This window comes from Betta splendens, chromosome 7 (assembly GCF_900634795.4).
Source record: "Betta splendens chromosome 7, fBetSpl5.4, whole genome shotgun sequence".
Taxonomy (NCBI): Eukaryota; Metazoa; Chordata; class Actinopteri; order Anabantiformes; family Osphronemidae; genus Betta; species Betta splendens.
Window position 1 is genome coordinate 9,358,293 of NC_040887.2, and position 18,130 is coordinate 9,376,422.

The 18,130-nt window shown below is 46.9% G+C and overlaps 1 long non-coding RNA gene across 1 annotated transcript; it reads right to left on the reverse strand.

Annotated features, from left to right (window-relative positions):
* Window positions 1-10,684: 10,684 nt before the first annotated feature.
* Window positions 10,685-17,539, reverse strand: LOC129604382 (uncharacterized). The gene is made up of 3 exons (XR_008695201.1): window positions 14,600-17,539; window positions 14,331-14,430; window positions 10,685-14,222 (listed from the first exon to the last, which is right to left on the reverse strand). It is a non-coding gene; the product is annotated as an uncharacterized LOC129604382 (long non-coding RNA).
* Window positions 17,540-18,130: the final 591 nt, after the last annotated feature.

Sequence of the window (18,130 nt, forward strand, 5' to 3'; positions counted from 1 at the left end):
CCACGCTGATCCGCCTGCACCAGATGGGAGTGACTTACCCCTCCGCCCCTGTCTCCAGGCTCTGTCGCCCTCAGCCGCAGGGGCAAAGCAACAAAGGGCTGGTGGTGGTGGTGGTGGTGGGGGGGGGCATTTGAATGTGTAGGTACCGGTCCTCCTCGGGCTCCACGGGCCTTCTACCGCTCGCCAAGGTCACGGAGGTCACGCTCGCACCCTTGGAGGCCTTTTTGTCCCGTTTGTGGTTCCTCCACGCATCACAGTCACACACGTGCAGCGGCAGCAGGGGATAAGGTTGAACCGGAGTTTAGAGCTCGGTCTGCGCCCTGGAACGGCAGCAGAAGTCGTTTCAGCTCCAAGCTTAATAACATTTCAGCTCCTAGAAATCATTTTTCATACGCTCCCTCTATTCTGATAAATATTAACAAATGAATCAGCGTTAATGCTTTAAATTATGCGCGTGAGCCGTCATCATTAATAAGTTCTATGGGGTTCCTCTCTTACAGCTCATTACCGTATTGTTCATAATTTATCACTGTTGACTCCCTAATGGGTTTTTAAAGGACTATTACAGAAAGCCCCAATATTTTTTTTCTGTAATAGCCACAAGTCAATCTGCTTAAGAGGCCGGAGTGTCAGATATAAAATATATCTACAGGTCTACTTGGAATTTAGAGTAAAAAAGATGAAGCACCAGCAGAATTAGCAAACAATGCACAGGCTGTGTATCATGAGGGGAACGTTACTGTTCAGTTGTAAATAAAAGGCGAACGATGTTGTCTGATGCGCCTCCAACCTAAAACAGCGCGTCTTTCGTGTTCTACATTTAGGCTCCACATCTTCGTTGTGTCTTGAGTATAAATTGCAGCGCGGGTTTCACAGGCAGGAGTCAAACAACTGGATGAATATGCAATGAAGTCACTCAATTCAAAGTACGAATGAAACAAAAAACCAGCCGGGGTCGTGTTTTGAAAGAGGAGTCCGACTCATCACGTCGGACGCTTCAAAGAGGGATTAAAAAGAAAGGCCACAACCAGAGCCCAGCATGTCTCGCCTCAGTAAACTCTGTCAACCTGAAAGAAAGCGCCGATCCAGCGGCGAAGGGAAGGTGAATGTTTGTCCTTGCTTTTCCTGCCAGTCAAAGAGGATGCTTCAGATGATGAGAGGGGACAAATGGCTGCGTGGAGCCAACCGCAAATTGAACCAGTGACTGTTCAGTTTGTCTGCAGAGGCTTTTTACCTAATAAAGCCCTGGCTCCATTTGGGGATTGGACACAATCTATTTGAACTACTCGTTCTAGTGACATCTTCACCAGAACTACCACAACTCCTTATTTACAGCGTGTAAAACCCGGTTTCAGTGAACCAGGCTCATCACGAGAACTTTCTAAGCTATTTATTACCTCTGTTACTTGGTTTAGTGGAGAAACAGTGTCATACTCACTGATCCTCCATTTGCTGAATGATCAGATAATGCATCAGCATCTTGAATGTTGTTGAACTACAAACTGAACTATTTTAATATCTTTCAGATGTCCAACCAACACCAATAGTAATCAAATAAACATCAGTAGCATGTTACATTATCTGGTGAGGTCCCAGTTTAGAATCCTTTCAGCAGAAACATGAAATGCTGTTTCACTTTCACGTTTCACATCGTTACTGCAACAAACTGCAACTGCAGTGTTCTACGCGGCCGCAGCGTTACCGCGGCAACGGCGGGAAGCTGCTGCAGCTCCCGGAGCCGGCTGAGCCTGACAGTAACGGATGTTTGTGCAAACGCGCTAGTTTGTCATGAGTGACGTCTTCATTTCGCCGCCAGGTACCTTGAAGAACAGCGGCGCCGTCTTTAAGTGAAGCCTTTCGAGCGCTTCCTGAGGACGCGCTCCCCTGCGACCTCCGTCCTCTTCAGGCCCCGAATTAGAAAACGCCTCCACGAGGCTTCCTCGTGGGAGGGGCACACGCGCAGGCCTGTCTTTGTCTAGAGACTTCCTATCCACGTAATGACTTTACATTATTATTTTCATCCTTCTCGCAGCCAGGAGAGGGACCGTGATTGAATCCAAATCAGTCTGTCAGATGGCAACGCTAGAAAAGCCAATTGCATTTTAGCAACACACAAAGGAGAGCGGCATTCACTCACCAGGCAAATGAGAGCCTTGAGGAGATTATAAATTGGAGAGAGAGCAATCGAGTCTGGAGCAAGATTTCCATTCAATTCCGGTTTAATTAGATCTAGCCTCTAATTGACTTTCTAATTTTTCAATTAGCAATCAACATTAGATTTTTCTTTTTTTTTTCCGGAGACCTCATCACATTCAGACTTACTTATCTGCTTGAATGAGAGAGGAGACAGCAGCGACTGTAATGAGTGGAAGAGGAAAACATTTGAGAGTCCCAGAAATGTTTCAGTGTGTGATCTTTGGGGTAATTACCAGTCACACCAACAGGGCGACATGATTTATTTAATGTACTTTGTGGAGAGCGATGGGCCGTGCAGCGCCAACCAGTCATCCATCCGTCATGGACTCTCCACTGCTGCCTAATGCTTATTGTGCTGTAAACACTGGCTCTCAATTAGCATCTTATACTGTAAGTCATTAACACTTGTTAATTGACTTGTGATTGTGGAACTGAAAAATTTCAATCAACACTGGCTCCGCAAGTACGACTATAAGCGAAGGCATGTTGAAAGCGTGTGCACAGAATCTGTTGGACTTTCCAGCATAAAGTCGCTTTAAGCTGCAGCTCAGGTAAAAAGTTACACCTCAGCTGTAGCAGAGCCTCCACAAGAGCCAGAGGAGCGCCCTCCAGTTAGACCAGCTGAAGCAGGGCACCTCCTATGGGACTGGAGGGCCAATTACAGCGCATAGTAATTCATAGCAAGCCGGTAATGAAGTCCCTGTCCTCATCAGTCCCAATTAGAAAGAATGGATCTGCTGAGGAGCGGAAAAATGAACCGGGGGGTGAAGTGAAACAGAGGGAATGGAAGTGGATAAAGAGTGCAAAGATATTTAGGATGATTGTGGAGAGAATTCGTCTTCCTCTCTCTGGATGCTCATGTGGATTTTCCATTATGGCTCGTAATTGACGATTTCTTTTACAATTAACTGCAAGCGCAGTCGCGACAGCGGTAATACCTAATTTTCCCAGATGATGACAAAAACGGAGCAGGAAACAACAGGAAGGACGACTCACCGCCAGTGATTTTACGCCTGGCTCCCAACAAAAACATTATCTGTGTCAAAACAAAAGTATTTCTCTTATTAGCTGTGGGAAACGCTAGTAGACCAGAGGGTATTGGAGGCGCAGCGTAATATTTCTTCTGATGGGCTTTTGCTGTCTTTTCCCTGGCAAACCACCCACGGTGAGTAATACACGCTCAACAACCCCCTGCATGGCTGATCCGCAGCTTCAGGAGCTCCGAGGGAAGGGCTCTCATGAGCAGAGCTGAGGAATCATTTTAATTGGATTACTCAATAGTGGGACGGGCTCGGTGCTGGAAAAAAAAACACATTTTTTTTACATTTTCCTCGCGTTACATCCAAAGACATTTGAATGCCTCCTGATCTTGCCGTGGACCCAAACTATGCTAATACGGGGCATAAGTGAAGCTGGGACGTGAGAGTCTGAAGGAGGGAAGTAGGTAAATCCCTCATTAGTCTGTTTGCGTTCGGCCGGCCTGTGTTTGGAGAAGGCTTCAGTCCACTGGGGATTAAGACCACGAACAGCATACACAGGTGCTGGGATCTCCTGTGGGAGCAGCCAGCTCTAAAATATCATTTTATATTCTGGTTGGAACCAACGCTTCTCCCAAAGTCGCCACTGGCCAGTCTGAAGAGTCCTCGGGGACAATTTCCATACGCTTACAATAATTAAAAGCAGTTTTATGTACTTAGGCGCATCTTCAGAGGTCAGACATGCGGAATAAGAGCTAATTGTTCAAGAGTGGAACTCAGTCGTGCAAACATTTGGCTGATTTTCTTTTCCGGCTCATCTAACTTATATTTAATTTCTTTGTCCTCCATCCTCCACTTGACCTGGAAATTGATCGTGACCACCAGCGTTAAGGACGTCTCACTTCTCCTAATGCAGTCTGTAAGAGATGCAACTACAACGCACACACACACACACAAGCACGCACGCACGCACGCACGCACGCACGCACGCACACACACACACACACACACACACACACACACACACACACACACACACACACACACACGCTGAGCACAGTGAGGAGAGATGAGGCTGCGGCGTCAAAGCCTAATTTCAATTTAATTTCATTTTTATCTGATTTCAGCGGCGCACTGTGATTTCTGTCAGCCGCACACGCAACACAACACCGTGGCCGGAGCTGGATTGTTGTCACGAAGAACACACGCCGAGCAACTGAATTTACGGGGAGGAAAAATAAAATATAAAAACTCGACCAGTTCATCAAATACTTTCTCAATTTTAAAAGAGTTAGATTTCCTTTAGGGGCCAATTTAGGGCCTGCTTCATTTAGAGAGAGATATTGCGCAGCATTATTCATATACAGTAATTATATTGGAGCGCCATAACATGACAGTAATACGGGAAGGAGTGATGGTGATGTGTCCCAGTCATATCATTCTCTACAAACATATTCCCAGCAGGTCTAGTTAGATGCAGGGAAATTGCCTTGAAATTGTTACCTCATTGCATATAACAGTAATAAGGTGGTGCAGATGAATAACTGCAGTGGCACTAAGAGTTTCAACTGTAAACAAAACCCTATATTATACTAATGTTAATATGTGTGGCCGCCACACAGGCACTGAGGATGCACACGGCGAGGGGATCGAAGGGGGAATTCTGCGCTTGCAGCTCCGCCATTCAACATGTTTTACATTTAGTTCGAGTGAATAAATGCAGTTCAACTATTATTTGCTTCCGAAAGCGTAGGAACAACAGGAGGTGGGTCTGGAAACGCACGAGAGAATGGCGACAGCGTGGATTTGGATGTTAGATGTTAGAGTAAATAGAAGCGCGATGGCGGCCATCTTGGAGGGAAGCCGCACGGTCCGTTTGCTGAATTCACGCTTTCGCTGACTTTCCCTTCTGCTGCCACACGCGTCCCTAATGCCGGTGGGAGCTGAGGTGGTGCGATGTGCGCCTTCACAATGTCAGGCCGCACCTCCTCTAATCTGCCGCTTAATTCCTCTGTCGCCGGTGGAAAGTGCTGACGCGGCGCCTCCCCGTGTGGCGAACCGCAAAATGCCAAAGTGACCAAGAGCTGAAAGCAGGAAAATAATGAAAAATAACCTCTTTTACACAAATGTCACTCCAGTGACTGGACAAAGACGAAGTTATAGTGAGGAGGAAAACAGCAGAAGTCGTAGAAAGACAGTGTCACTGAGGATCGTGGGTCTAAATAAAGAACTGAATAAACGTGTGTACCGATATCGTCCATGTTTCGTCCGCTGACCCATAATCAACCTGCGTCTCGCTCCGCGCTTGAGGCGCGAGTGAATAGGACAGCGGCTGAAGAGAGTCGATTCTCCCCTCAGCAGGAGCCCAGCTGCTCGGCTGGGTTTTATCGCATCTGACATGATTAAAATGTTAGTGTTGGCGTGTTCGCGGCGCCAACGCACCGCGTCCAAACACTTCCCACAGTCCGTCACGACCGCAGGTGACAAGCGAAGCCAGCGAGGACCTCATAGTGGTTAAAGGTTACAGGGGGATGCTGCACTTCCCGCTCACATCTCTGAATAGATCACACCTCGCTCTCAGCTATCTGACCTTTAAATACTCGGGGAAGATTCGGGCGTGCGACAGAGGCGCCAAATTGTCCTTTGTGATCTTTAGAAATATTTGGCGCTTTTTTTTTTTCCCCTTTTCCTTTTCAATCTGCGTGCCGTTGCGAGGGCGTGCCTCTTGTTTGGATGCTAAACAGGAAACATGTGCCCGGAGTCAGGAAGATTCATCTCGCCGTCATTTTCCATCGCGCTCAGCATCCACTCCGGCCCTCCTCCACGCAAAGTGGGAGGGAGGTGGAGAGAGAAAAATTAAAAAACAACAAATATTAATGAGGTGTTACGCCGAGATATAACGATGTGTGCGCTCCCTGATAGCATCTGTACTTCCTTAATGGCATGTGCAATTATGTAGGCCCCCATTAATATCCAGGCTGGAAGTGTCAGCACCGAGGGCCTCGCTTCAATCACTGCTGTGCTGCTACTATAAACACAGGAGAGACGCACGCGTGAACTACATCTATGGTTCCTGCCTGTAAGCGCACGATATTTGCAACGGATCAAACAATGAAATTGTGATTTCAATCAAATATAATGTTCCGACGCAGCATTCGCTAATTTCTGCAAAGATAAAAACACTGCATCTATAAAAACAATCCCACAGCAATGAAGGAAATAAGAGGAAATAAGGAACCATAACTTTTTTTATCACACACTTGTTATTACATATACTGTAAATCTATAGTTAGAATTACTTTGAGTTAATGAGAATGATAGAATCAAGTTAATTTGATGTCTTAATTTATTGCATGTCACTAATTATAGTATTTTGTGACGTAAATTTAATTTTAACCTCAGATATTTTGTTCCATTTGTTCCCTAAACAGCATAATTACACGAACATCTAGTCCATAAAACTGCAAACTGCACATCCTATTAACTGCGAACTGAAGATTAAGAACGCTACTGTCTGTATTAATCACAATTTATTACAGCGCACTTGGATATAAATGATGTTTAAATGTTTCAAAGGAACAAGTGTGACCCGGGAGCAGTGCAGTGTTTGCTAATGGGATTGGGATAAGCTGAGTGAATGAGCTGGAGGGTGTGATAATGCTTGTGATTTATTCAGGTGTCAGCTCCCCGGAGTGACTGTCAGACAGGTTTGAGTCTTTTTTACTTTCACTCGGAGGGAGGAAGCGCTGAGGCAGAGCAGGTTCAGAGACAGAAGCTAATACAGCGGATGCGGGTGGAGGGGCGGCTACAGTGGCATGCACACCTCACTGCGTCTGCAACTGTTTTCTATTAAACAGCTGCTGCTCCGGGTCGGGACTGGGCCACAGAACCGGAACACTGGTGCCACTGGTCATTTAAATTTTAATACTATCTGAATATTTCTCGGGTAGCAATCGGCCCTCTCTACATGTCACTGTGTCATCTAATGAGACCTACAGGAACAGAACAGGCAACATCAGTCCATTATCCCATTTACCCCCCATGTTAAGTGTGTTATTTAAGGCCTGTTTACCTGTGACTCTGATGTCTGAACCCATGACCTCTCTGCCTCCACAGCCTGTTGCCCTACTGCAGCTAGCTTGTGTGACTATCACAGCCCCCCCCACAGAGTCGCTCTGTGGTCCACACTTCACACAACCCATAAAGGGGATGTCTGTCTTCTAAAGGACATCAGTGAAAGCCTCCACGTGCTTTGTTGGCCATGTTGACTTAACTGTTGCAGCCTTCACAGGGAACTGTGCCCCTGGGTTTTCTGGGGCAGCTGTCGCTTCCTGGAGCTGGTTAAAAGCGCAGAGACTCTTTTGTATTTAATTGTGGCTGGATGTATGAAATTCCCCCCGAAGGCTTCAGGAAACACCTCAGGAGGAGCAACCACTCTGCTGTGTAATATTATAATAAGGTTTGTCTCCAGTAAATAAATAAGTATAGCAAATGTATGTGACCAAGCTCGGTAGAAATCAATCAGAGGAATGATATTTATTTTTGCCCTTTAAATAATTCAAAACATGATTTATCCGTAGCGCAGGCGCTCTAAAACACAGGTCCTCACACCAGAGCGAAAATATTTTCCATTCTGTTAAATAATTAATAAAGTTCTAACAGTATCCTGTTTGAATTTGAGTTATTTTGCTCTCACACTGGGGAAGTCATTTTCTGAAGCAGAACAAATATTAACACAGAAATTAATACAATTATTAGCAGAACAAAAACACTTTAAAAGACGGGGATGTTTTTCAATTTCCTACAGTAAGTGTGGTTTTGATGATATCAAACAAAAGCCTCCATCTGTCAAAGACGCTGGAACTAAATTCTGAAAATTGGGAAAGACAGGGTTTCATTGACCACATGAGTGAGATGTGTATCTACCTCAGGGGTGGAGAGTGTCATCAAATGAGCAGAAGACTGAGATCGGTGTGAAAAGACGCGAATCCTCTGTTGGTGTAAAGCAGAATCAGCTGTTAGCTTTGACACTTTATTCAAGCCTATGAATCTGATTGATCTGAAGATGTGGGTGTTTTATTTGAGAAATTGTAACAATGTAATGATTTTCTAAAGCATTCGACAATTATTGGGACTATTTGGCTGCTGTGAGAGTCAACGCCTCGAAGTCTGAGGCTGTGGTTCTCTGCCAGGAAACAGTGGATCGCTCTTTCTGGGCTGGAAATGAGTCCTTGCCTCAAATCAGGCATCTTAGTTGTCTTGGGATGTTGTTGCACAAGTGAGAAGAGATTGACAGACTGATCGGTGCTCAGAACGTTCTGAGCTGAAGTGGTTCACATTCCGAGGATCTGGTTCCGGCGGTTCTGGCATCTTGGCCGGATGCTGGGCAGAACCAGAACACTGATCTGTGTAAACCACAGTCAGTCCAGACTTCAGCGCCATCTCTCTTATGAGGAGCTTGACCGACCCTCCCTCATGATGCTCTTCATTAACTTCTCACCAGATGAATGAGTCTCAGTGACAATGAACAGGACTGATTCTTTTATTTAGCTCATGAAGTTCCAATACAACTCCTTCACGTAAACGGGCCTTTACTCCAACCTCGGCGCCACCGTCTCTGCTTGACCCCCCGCAAATCGAGCCGCTGTTTCGGGCTCGACACACAGCCACATGAGCAGCGTGCGGTGGAGAGGAGGTCCCGTGAAAGCCCTTCTTCACCGGAGCAAACGCCGGAGATGAATCTCGCTGCTACTCAATAAAAGCGCAAATTGCGTGGGCATTTTCTGCTCGGCGAGAGTCGCTCTGCTCGTTTTCCAGTTTGAAACCTGCCTGAAAACGCCACAAACTAACGTCTCCGCTGCCTCCGCCGTGCCGCTGGTCCTGTGTACACAGAACACACCACTGTGCACTAATCAAACCAGCAGTTAGAATGCTTATCAAGGACAACCACAAAGTTTTATATGAACAAATAACTCAGGATATATGAATATGCTAATAAGCCAATCCAAGGATTTTCTGCGGCTGTGATTACACACCCCAGGGGTGTAAACCAAATAGAGAGCTTTTAAAAAATGTCAGCCTCCTCAGTAATTTAATACTCCCCCGATCTGTTCTAGCCTCTCTGTAAGATACGGCAGAAGTAGAGTCGCTGCTGCTCTGTGCGCAGGGACATCAGAGAAATGTGTTATTTTCCTCTACATGGGAAATAGACATGGGCATGATGGAAATTGCCTCCTTCACAGACCCCTGTGAAGAGCATTTTCATATTTTCATGCCTTCATCGTCTCCTTTGAAAAGCGTGGAGAGTGGGTGGGGGTTGCTGGGTGTTCCTGCGTGGCACGCGGCTTTTGATGCATTCACTGCCGCGTGTTAAAACGGATCAATGGAACAAGACAAGAAAGCTGTTGGCAGAGTTGCGCTGTGAACCGGGGGACGACGGTGGGGTCGGCCGGTGGGACGGCAGGCGGGTGGGGGTTAACGGAGAGAAGAGGCCTCCGGTGGGCCTCTTTATCCCCCCCCCCCTTTTTCTTCTTCTGTCTCTTTGATTTCTGTTGACCAAAATCGACTTGGGGACATTTGCTCGCTGATGGATCTTTTTATTCCCACTTTGCTGTAAAGTAACATGTGAGACGTGGCCCCACAGCTATGGATTAGCTTTGATTATGTGACAGAAGCTATCGGTGCACACAGCTGTCTCCAGGCCGGCATATAGGATCCAGACTGTATGTACAGAAAGCGGCTGCGCCTGGCGTGGAATACTAATGTTTTCCAACCCGGGGGAATAAAAGAAGAAAAATCACACGAAGTCATTTGTCAAGGTGCAATATTTGTCTCATCTATGAACGCTTCCTGAGAAAAAGCACTTCCTGGCACCTGCAGGAGGCGCCGAGTGACGAGCGTGGTGTCGGGGCTTCACCCATGACTTCACCAAGTCATGGAAGCTGCAGTGTGATGATGGTTTTCTACATGTATGATGCACGGAAGAATCGACCGCGTTATCGACGCAGAGAGTCGCCCAAGGAATTACCGCGACCTGCACAGCACTGTGTTTGTCCCAATCACAGTGATTTTTGCCTCCACATTGGGTCATTAAATTAAATCAGGAGAGAAATGCGGAAAACAAAGCCACGCGTGGTGATGTCACTTCGCATTACCTCAGGCATGGCCACATGTTATTGCAGGTTTCCATCAAATTTAGTCAAGGATGAACACCTACCCAGACACAATATGCTGTTAAAATTGGATTTGCAGGGTGAAATAAGGGGATTATTGCTACTTCAGCGCTCTGTTTCTGTACACTGCCTCCTGTCACTCTTGTATTTGATCACATAATCAGGCGAGGAACGATGGAGTCACTCACGGACTTAATAACGTGGAGATGCTTCCGCTGGTGGAGGCAGGAGGACAAGTGGAAAGCTCCTTCCTCAGACATGGAAACCCACAGGTTTCCTACGTGAACCTCCTGTAGGTCTTCACTTCCACCTTCAACCTACATGTATTATATCATTGACTATGTTGTGGAGCTGCTGTTTATTGTACACAGCGTGATGAGATTTGCATTGCATTCCACTGAGAAGCACAAAAAACAATGCTGTTATTAAGGGAATGACACTTAACTCTCTACAGTAAAATGCAATAAAATCTATATTTCTCATAGAAGGAGAGGAATACACTTTATAAAATGTTGACTTGGAGCAGTGGAGCAACACCAGTATGAACTTTTGACCCGTGGAATGGGATTGGATTATGTCTAATTGATTTTACAGCTCAGAGGATAATCAAGACAAGATAAGCAATAATGGCTATTGGCATCCTGATAACGTTAACAACCAGTCAATACAGAGATGCTTAATGTTTAAACAATGAGGCCCACCTGCCACACACTGCATGCAAAGCTCATTATTATTATTTTCAATATACAGTAAGTACAGTATGTACAAAGGTTTATCACTGAAGCATGAAAACCCGCTGAAATGCAAATACTTAGATCTTAAACTAATGTTAAATCGTACTAGTAACATAAAGTGACGCACAACTGTGAACTAACAATTCAAACTGCAACAAATTACAAAAGGAGGAAAAGAGACCAACTGCAGAAACAGGAAGCACCGATAAAAGCAGCAAAGTACTTACAGAGCAGGAGGAGGTGGAGGAAAAGGGGAGCAAACAGGAGAAGTAATGAGGGTCAAGGATGACTCACCAGCCAAGCACACGAGGCAGCAGGCGAATGGAGGGATGACAAGAGAGCACCAGAAACACAGGACAAGTCTAGCATTTTCCTTAGAACATCAATTTCAACAACTAAAATTAAAATTGTTTATATATTTTGGGAAACTGGCACTTATTTCATGGGAGAGTTTTGTCTGCAGCTACAGCAGATCGTGTGCAAATAACAACTTCCCTCATGTGATGCTGGAAACTCAAAAACTGCTGATGGTTTTGTTCTTTTCCAAGGCAAAAATCCAGTTTAATGATGTTTAATTAGGCGATAAAGCATCATTAAAAGTATTCAAACAAAATCCCAATAGCTGTAGTTTTGTCACCACTGTTCGAGCGAAGGATCGTCTCTACTGAATGTGACAATTACAAAGCGCATGCCACTAGTTTCACTAGATTCCGTATTCGCTATATCAGCTGCGGCTGCAGGTTGGTGGCGGTGGAGGTGATCAGTCTTCGGCAGGGCGGGTGCGATTGGAGCACAGGAGGCCTAACAAAGACGGATTGGGACCTGCAGGGCATCAGATCCTCACACAATCCAGCTCACGGCTCCTAAACGCCGCCGAGGCCCCATGGGAGGACGCGCACACGGCCAAACAGCCAAACGAGCAGGTACAAGGTTGAAGCGGACGCCGGCGAACGCGCCACGAGGCGGCCGTGTCTGCGTCTGCCGTCGCTTCATCCCTTTTTAAGCCTCAAAATCTCTGTTACACTGCGACAGGGCGATCGCACTCGAAGTTTGTGATTTCAGCAAACGGATCCACGAACGTCTGTCGGCGCTCCCCTTCGCTGGAGGTGAGCTTTGCTTTACGATTCGGAGCGTGTCCTCCTGAAGCAGCCTTTGGACAAGCGCACACATCCCTCCATGAGCTTCTCTTTACCCTATTGACTGAGGATGAGCCTGTCACTGGGCCCGGATTAAAGTCTTAAGACTATCTATAAGAAGGGGGACGGGCCGTGAGGAGGCCCTGTTTGCTGTGGGGGGCTTGTTAGTGCCGGGAGGAGGCATGGCTGCAGAATAGCAAAATCCTTGATTTCTCTTGCTGCTCCAAAGTCACTTCAAGATCAAACCGCTCTAATAATGAGACTCAGCCTCTTAATTAATCATTAGCACCCTGTCATTATATTAATAAGTAAGGAACCTAGAGCCACCAGAGGCTCCGTATCAAATCCATGAATCCCAAGTGTTCGGATGCAGCAGTCCCACAGACGCTCCCTTCATAAAAGTCACCACCAACGTTTGAAAGGGGCGCGGCGGCGCTGTCTGGCAAACACAGCGCGGCCGCAGCAATTTGCTGTGTACACGCGTCCCTCTGATAACGTGTCGGTGTCACATTTGGGCTGATTCAGGCCCCCGAAAAACTTGAAATGTTGAACGGAGTCTCATCAAAAAGGCCGGGACGCCCAGACGTCGCCCGCCGCTCCCTCTAATCTCCTCGCCGAGCAATTAGAAATGACATCTACTCTGTTTGCCCTGATAGGAGATCAAATGCTAGCGCGCGAGCGGAATGCTAATGGACGGCCGCCCCGACGGCTCAACGCCGGGCCCCCGGAACCCACATGCAGATTACCTGCCCATCGACCTGCTCCTAATTATTATTCATGTTTACAAACTTTCATCTCTCGGGACGAGCCGCGCGGCCGGCTGCATGCGAGATGAGCAAACAGAGGCCGCGGCCGCGGCGCACGCGAGTGGACATGAATTTATTCATGCTTTAAAAAATAAATAAATAAAATAAACAAAGCCTCATCCTCCCCAGAGAGCAGACATTTATGAAGACATTCCCTCCAAATCATTATAATAGCGTTGTCATTCCAGGCACCCGCTACCTGCATCACGACAGCATGTGCTGCCGCCTCCACCCGGCCGGACCAGACACCCACCCACCCACGCAGAGCGATCTGGGGGGGGGGGGGCAGAGTCCCGGCGGGCCGCGCAATCTCCCCCTCACACACATTAGCTACACCCATGGGTACAAAGGCAAATGATGCCCGGACACAAACCCGCGCGGTCTAAACCTGCGAAGAGACGAATCTCTTCGCTGCTTTCATGTCGTATTTGGCGTATTTGAATGTGTGTAGCAGACGAACCTGCATAAATGTGAGCTGAATGTAGAACCTAATGCTGGAGAAGAGGAATAGAATTAAAGTACAGTAAAAGACTCGGACGGTCACAGGTGGAGCTTGTCAATAGAAAATCTGGGTCTTGTAGAAAGTGCTGGAGCTCAAACGGAGATTTCTGACCAGCGTACAGTAGGAAATGAGTTTTTGAAACACATGAAAGGGTCAAAAAATGAAGTTCTATTTCTACATTACACTCCACCATTTGACTGCCAGGCAGAAGGTGTTCGTTCAACACGGTTTCCCAATTTACTTACATTCCTAGCAAATCACACAAGAGCAGGCGCCTGCAAAAAGAAAGCCAATCTTTTCTCAAGGAGAGAGGAGAACACTGAACAAGCAGTGTGTGTGTGTGTGTGTGTGTGTGTGTGTGTGTATGTGTGTGTGTGTGTGTGTGTGTGTGTGTGTGTGTGGCCAAGACAACAGCCTCGAAGCCTCAGGACTCGAACCACCAGTGGTGAAGCAGGAGAGATGTCACATGAAGTTATTTACATTATCCTAACTGGTCTTCTTCACTGGTTTCCAGTGCCTTTATTGTCCTCTGCCGCGGTTTTGTTCCATCCATGGAGGTGTCTCGGAATCGGCTCACCAATCATCGACATGTGGACGCCGTCAGAGGCTCCATCACGGCCGACGGCGGCTGAATGTGCTGTCAGCTCCGTGTCAGTCAGCTCGATCAAAACACGGCGTTCGGCCCGCAATTACGGCCCGCTGTCAGCGCGTGATGAGCCATTAAGACAACAGGACAAGTTGTCAGGCGGAAGCTGGCGCCGCGCAGATATTGTATACATGACATGAAATACAGCACGCGACGCCCACCTTTTGTTCCCCGGCGCCGGCCGCACACGACGACGGAGGAGGAGGAGGCATCGGAGAGGACGCGTCTGATTGACAGGCCAATCAAGAAGTAAAGCTTCCCCTGTAAAACAGACGTGGCAAGAATACGGATAAAAAAATAGAAATGATCATTTTCATTCCAAGTAATGAGGTACTGGACATTAGACTTCAACAATCTCTATGATCTGTTTATAAAAACCTACAATGATGTCATGATGTTTCATGTGTTTACTTAAAATCAACAAATCTACCTTCAATCATCTTTCTTTGTTGCTTGCTAAAAAGTCAAATGTCTCTTCTTTCTTGTGTTTCAGCGTCGTTTGTGGCCATTTCACATGCATGGTGTTGTGTCGTTTTGTCTCTGTAGTCTGCTGGTAATCCTTCACCGCGAGTCCAACCTGTGCGGAGCCTCTCCAGGTGCCCTTCACTGAAGGATGGAGGAAAATAGCTTCTCTCCTCCTCTTGCTGATAAGCACAGCCAGGCGCGGGAAGGCCTCCTGAGACAACGCTGCTTTTCTGCACAACACATGAGCGGCACTCTGCCCTGCAGAAGGTCAATGAGGGAGAGAGCGAGCGAGAGCGGGCGAGAGAGAGAGAGAGAGAGAGAGAGCGCTGCCTGGGGATCAGGATGTGGAGAGGACTCAATGACCCGACGCCACAGTCCGCTGCGCTGCACCAGTCCAGCGACTTAAAGAAGTAAATTATGTATGAGTCAGTTTGCAGACGGCAAATTTATCCTTGTTTGGCTTCACACACTCGAGAACATGAGGTGCGTAGCGAAAGGACAGTGGTCTTGTTAAGTCAAACATATGGCGAGAGAAATTGAAGTAAAACTGCACATTGCCCCAGGAGCGTGCGGCGACCACGACTTGCCGCCACATTTCGCGAGTCAATATTTGCCCGATGTATTGGCTCCAGTAAACAGTGCAGTGGCTGCAGCATGCACCGGTCCCTCCAGCAGAGCCTGGGAATCCAGATCCCAACCAGCTGTACAGTATGAAAGGCGTCCCGGCAATGACACCACACAAAGCCAGGTAGGTGGTAATAAAGATGCTGGAAGGATGCCTCACACCCTCACTCTCCCTCAACCTTAATTTATTCCCTGAGGTGCGATGAGTGATTTTGTCTGTTCTTTCCCTTATATTAAACATCGCGCACTATTAGCTCTCAATAATCATTTGCTGCAGCCCAGGACACAGTGATTTCCCATGACACATAAAACTGCAATAACGTCAACTCGGTTTCAGAAATAATATTGCCGGCGTTCTTTTTTATGTGTCTCCCCCGGCTGCAGAAGATTCCTCTGCATGCGCTCGAACAGAGAAGAACACCACCGCACAAACAAGAATCTACTTTCTGTACATTTCGTCACACACACACACATCTGAGTTCTAAAAGCAAAAAAAAAAAAAGAGAAAAAGCGGTCACACACGCTGATGTAAATGAGTCTCCTCCATGATGTGGTGTCACTTTACAGACTTTATTTTGGTTTGAAGACTGTGCTCCACATGCTCTCGCCTGCTCTGCTTCAGCCTTTAGTTATTTTCTTGCTTTGGTGTGGACCTTGTCGTTTCTGCACAATTATGCATGAACTCCATGAAATAAGCTGTTATATTCTGACCTGTCATATTATCTATGACTATTTAAAATAAATACATTTGCATGAAACATAAGTGTGAAGGAATGGGGGAAATGCTAGTAAAAAAGGTATTTTAATACGTACTGTAGAAAATATGTGGACAAATTCAGATTTTCTGGGTTTAAGTGTAGGTGAACACAGCTTTTGAAATATTTATTCCTCATATTCTCACTTGTATGGACATGACGTGATGCGTTCTGTGGCTTACGCAGTCATCATTACCTGAAGCAGGTTTTCCCAACTTTACTTCAGACCTCTCACACACATTCTGCCTTTGGTTCAGTAGATGGCGCACACGTGCACTTACACTTACAGCTCAACAAGGCAGCAGCAAAACCAAATGATCCTCCTGCAAGTCATCAGTTCACCGCCGTTATCCGTTTCCAGGAGGACACACTGCGAAACTCCCGGACGTGAGTTCACTAAATATTCTTCGCATTAAAAAACGATGTCTAATTCACAGATCAGTCTTTATCTTCCACCATCCAAGCAGGTAATGGTCAAGCACTGCTGCCATTAAAGCTTAACTACTTCACCAAAATGAGGTTTCAAATTGTAACCCATTATCAGCAAGGAAGATCCCATTAGCTGAGATGTGTTGCACTGATGCATTCTGATGCGACTCCCACCTAATAGTGAGCGTGAAGAACGGCTGCCTTCCACTGAGGTGTTACCTTCCCATTTCAAACAAAGTCCCCCCACTGGATCAGGTTTCTCCGACGGGCAGGGGGCGAAAATGAAGGAATTCTCCCCTCAAATTCCTGCAGCAGCCTCACTGAGTGAAGGATGGAGGTGGAGGAGGAGGCGAACATTTCTGAGTCATCCTGAAGCTACGTCTCGGTGAGATCTGGGTGCTACATCTTGTCTCATTGTTTGACGTTGGCATGACGTGAAGCATGTGTCAGCCGGAGGAAGGGCTCTCCCGCCTGCACTTCAATAGAAATTGCAACGATCAAGGCTCTCAGGCAAATTGGTTCCCAGAAATTCCAAAAGGAATCAATTCCAGGACGTTCCGAGCTCGTGCCCGCGGCCCGTTGCTCTGCGCTACTGTGTGCGTGGGCTGGTTTGTGCAGACACTCTGACTTATGGAGCAGGCAGTGGGAGAACCAGAGGCGTGCTCCGTCCTGTCAGCATTCCAACGTCGTGCAGAGACACTTTTGGAAAATTCCCGCCTGAAAAATGACGACAGAATATGAGGGGGAGGAGCCACCGTGTTCCTCGTGTGCCAGTCTGAGCGGACGTACAGTATGAGTCAACAGCAGGTTCATCAGAACGGCTCACGCTGACCTGGTGAAGCTTCCACACACAGTGAAGAGCCATTCAAAATGAGCCAATGTGCAGCAGATCTTGGAGCCGACCACCTCCAGTCACTTTCATCATGACTCCCACAACAATTGGATATAAATGGCCACGGGATGAATATTTATCAAAGATTAGAGAGCAGAGCTTTGAGTCGAAGCCCAAACTCAGACCACCGCTCTGATCCTCATGTAAAGTAGGAAGTATTTATTCTAGCTTCACACACTTCAGCAGGATAAATACGCACTTATTGAGCTGCACCGCCGCCATCCCCGCTGCTCTCTCCACTAGTTGCTGTGAAGAGGAATCAACATTAGATGTTGGTACATAATTTACTTTTCCAGCCGCGTTATCCAACCTTTGCTACCAAATAAATATGTAAAGCCGGCGGCTGTGGCTGTTATTTTCGCAAGTCAGACGCTCATTCTGCCCCTCGTGTTCCATTCAGATAAGCAGCGGCCAGAAAATAACCACTGCCAGATTACGAACTCTCCATTTGGAGCCGACGACTTCTAGAAACTGAATGATGTAGGAATTGTCTGTGGGCCAAATATCAGCCACCCACTGTGGGTTTGTAACGCAGGACAGCGCCGGTGCAACAAGCTGAATTGCGCAGTTGTTGTTTTGTTTCATCTTGTTAGATGGAAAAAGTCAAAGTTGACCGGGATCTTTATCCATTGGATTCATGAACCTTGCGTAAAAATGCTACTCTAATAAAAATCTCACCTTCTTTAATTAAGTTGGCTGATACAGTTCAAAATGTGAAACATACCGTGCACATACCCACGCCCCCGCCCCCCCCGCTCCTCCCACGCGCCCACGAACGGGAAGTGATTTTGAATGC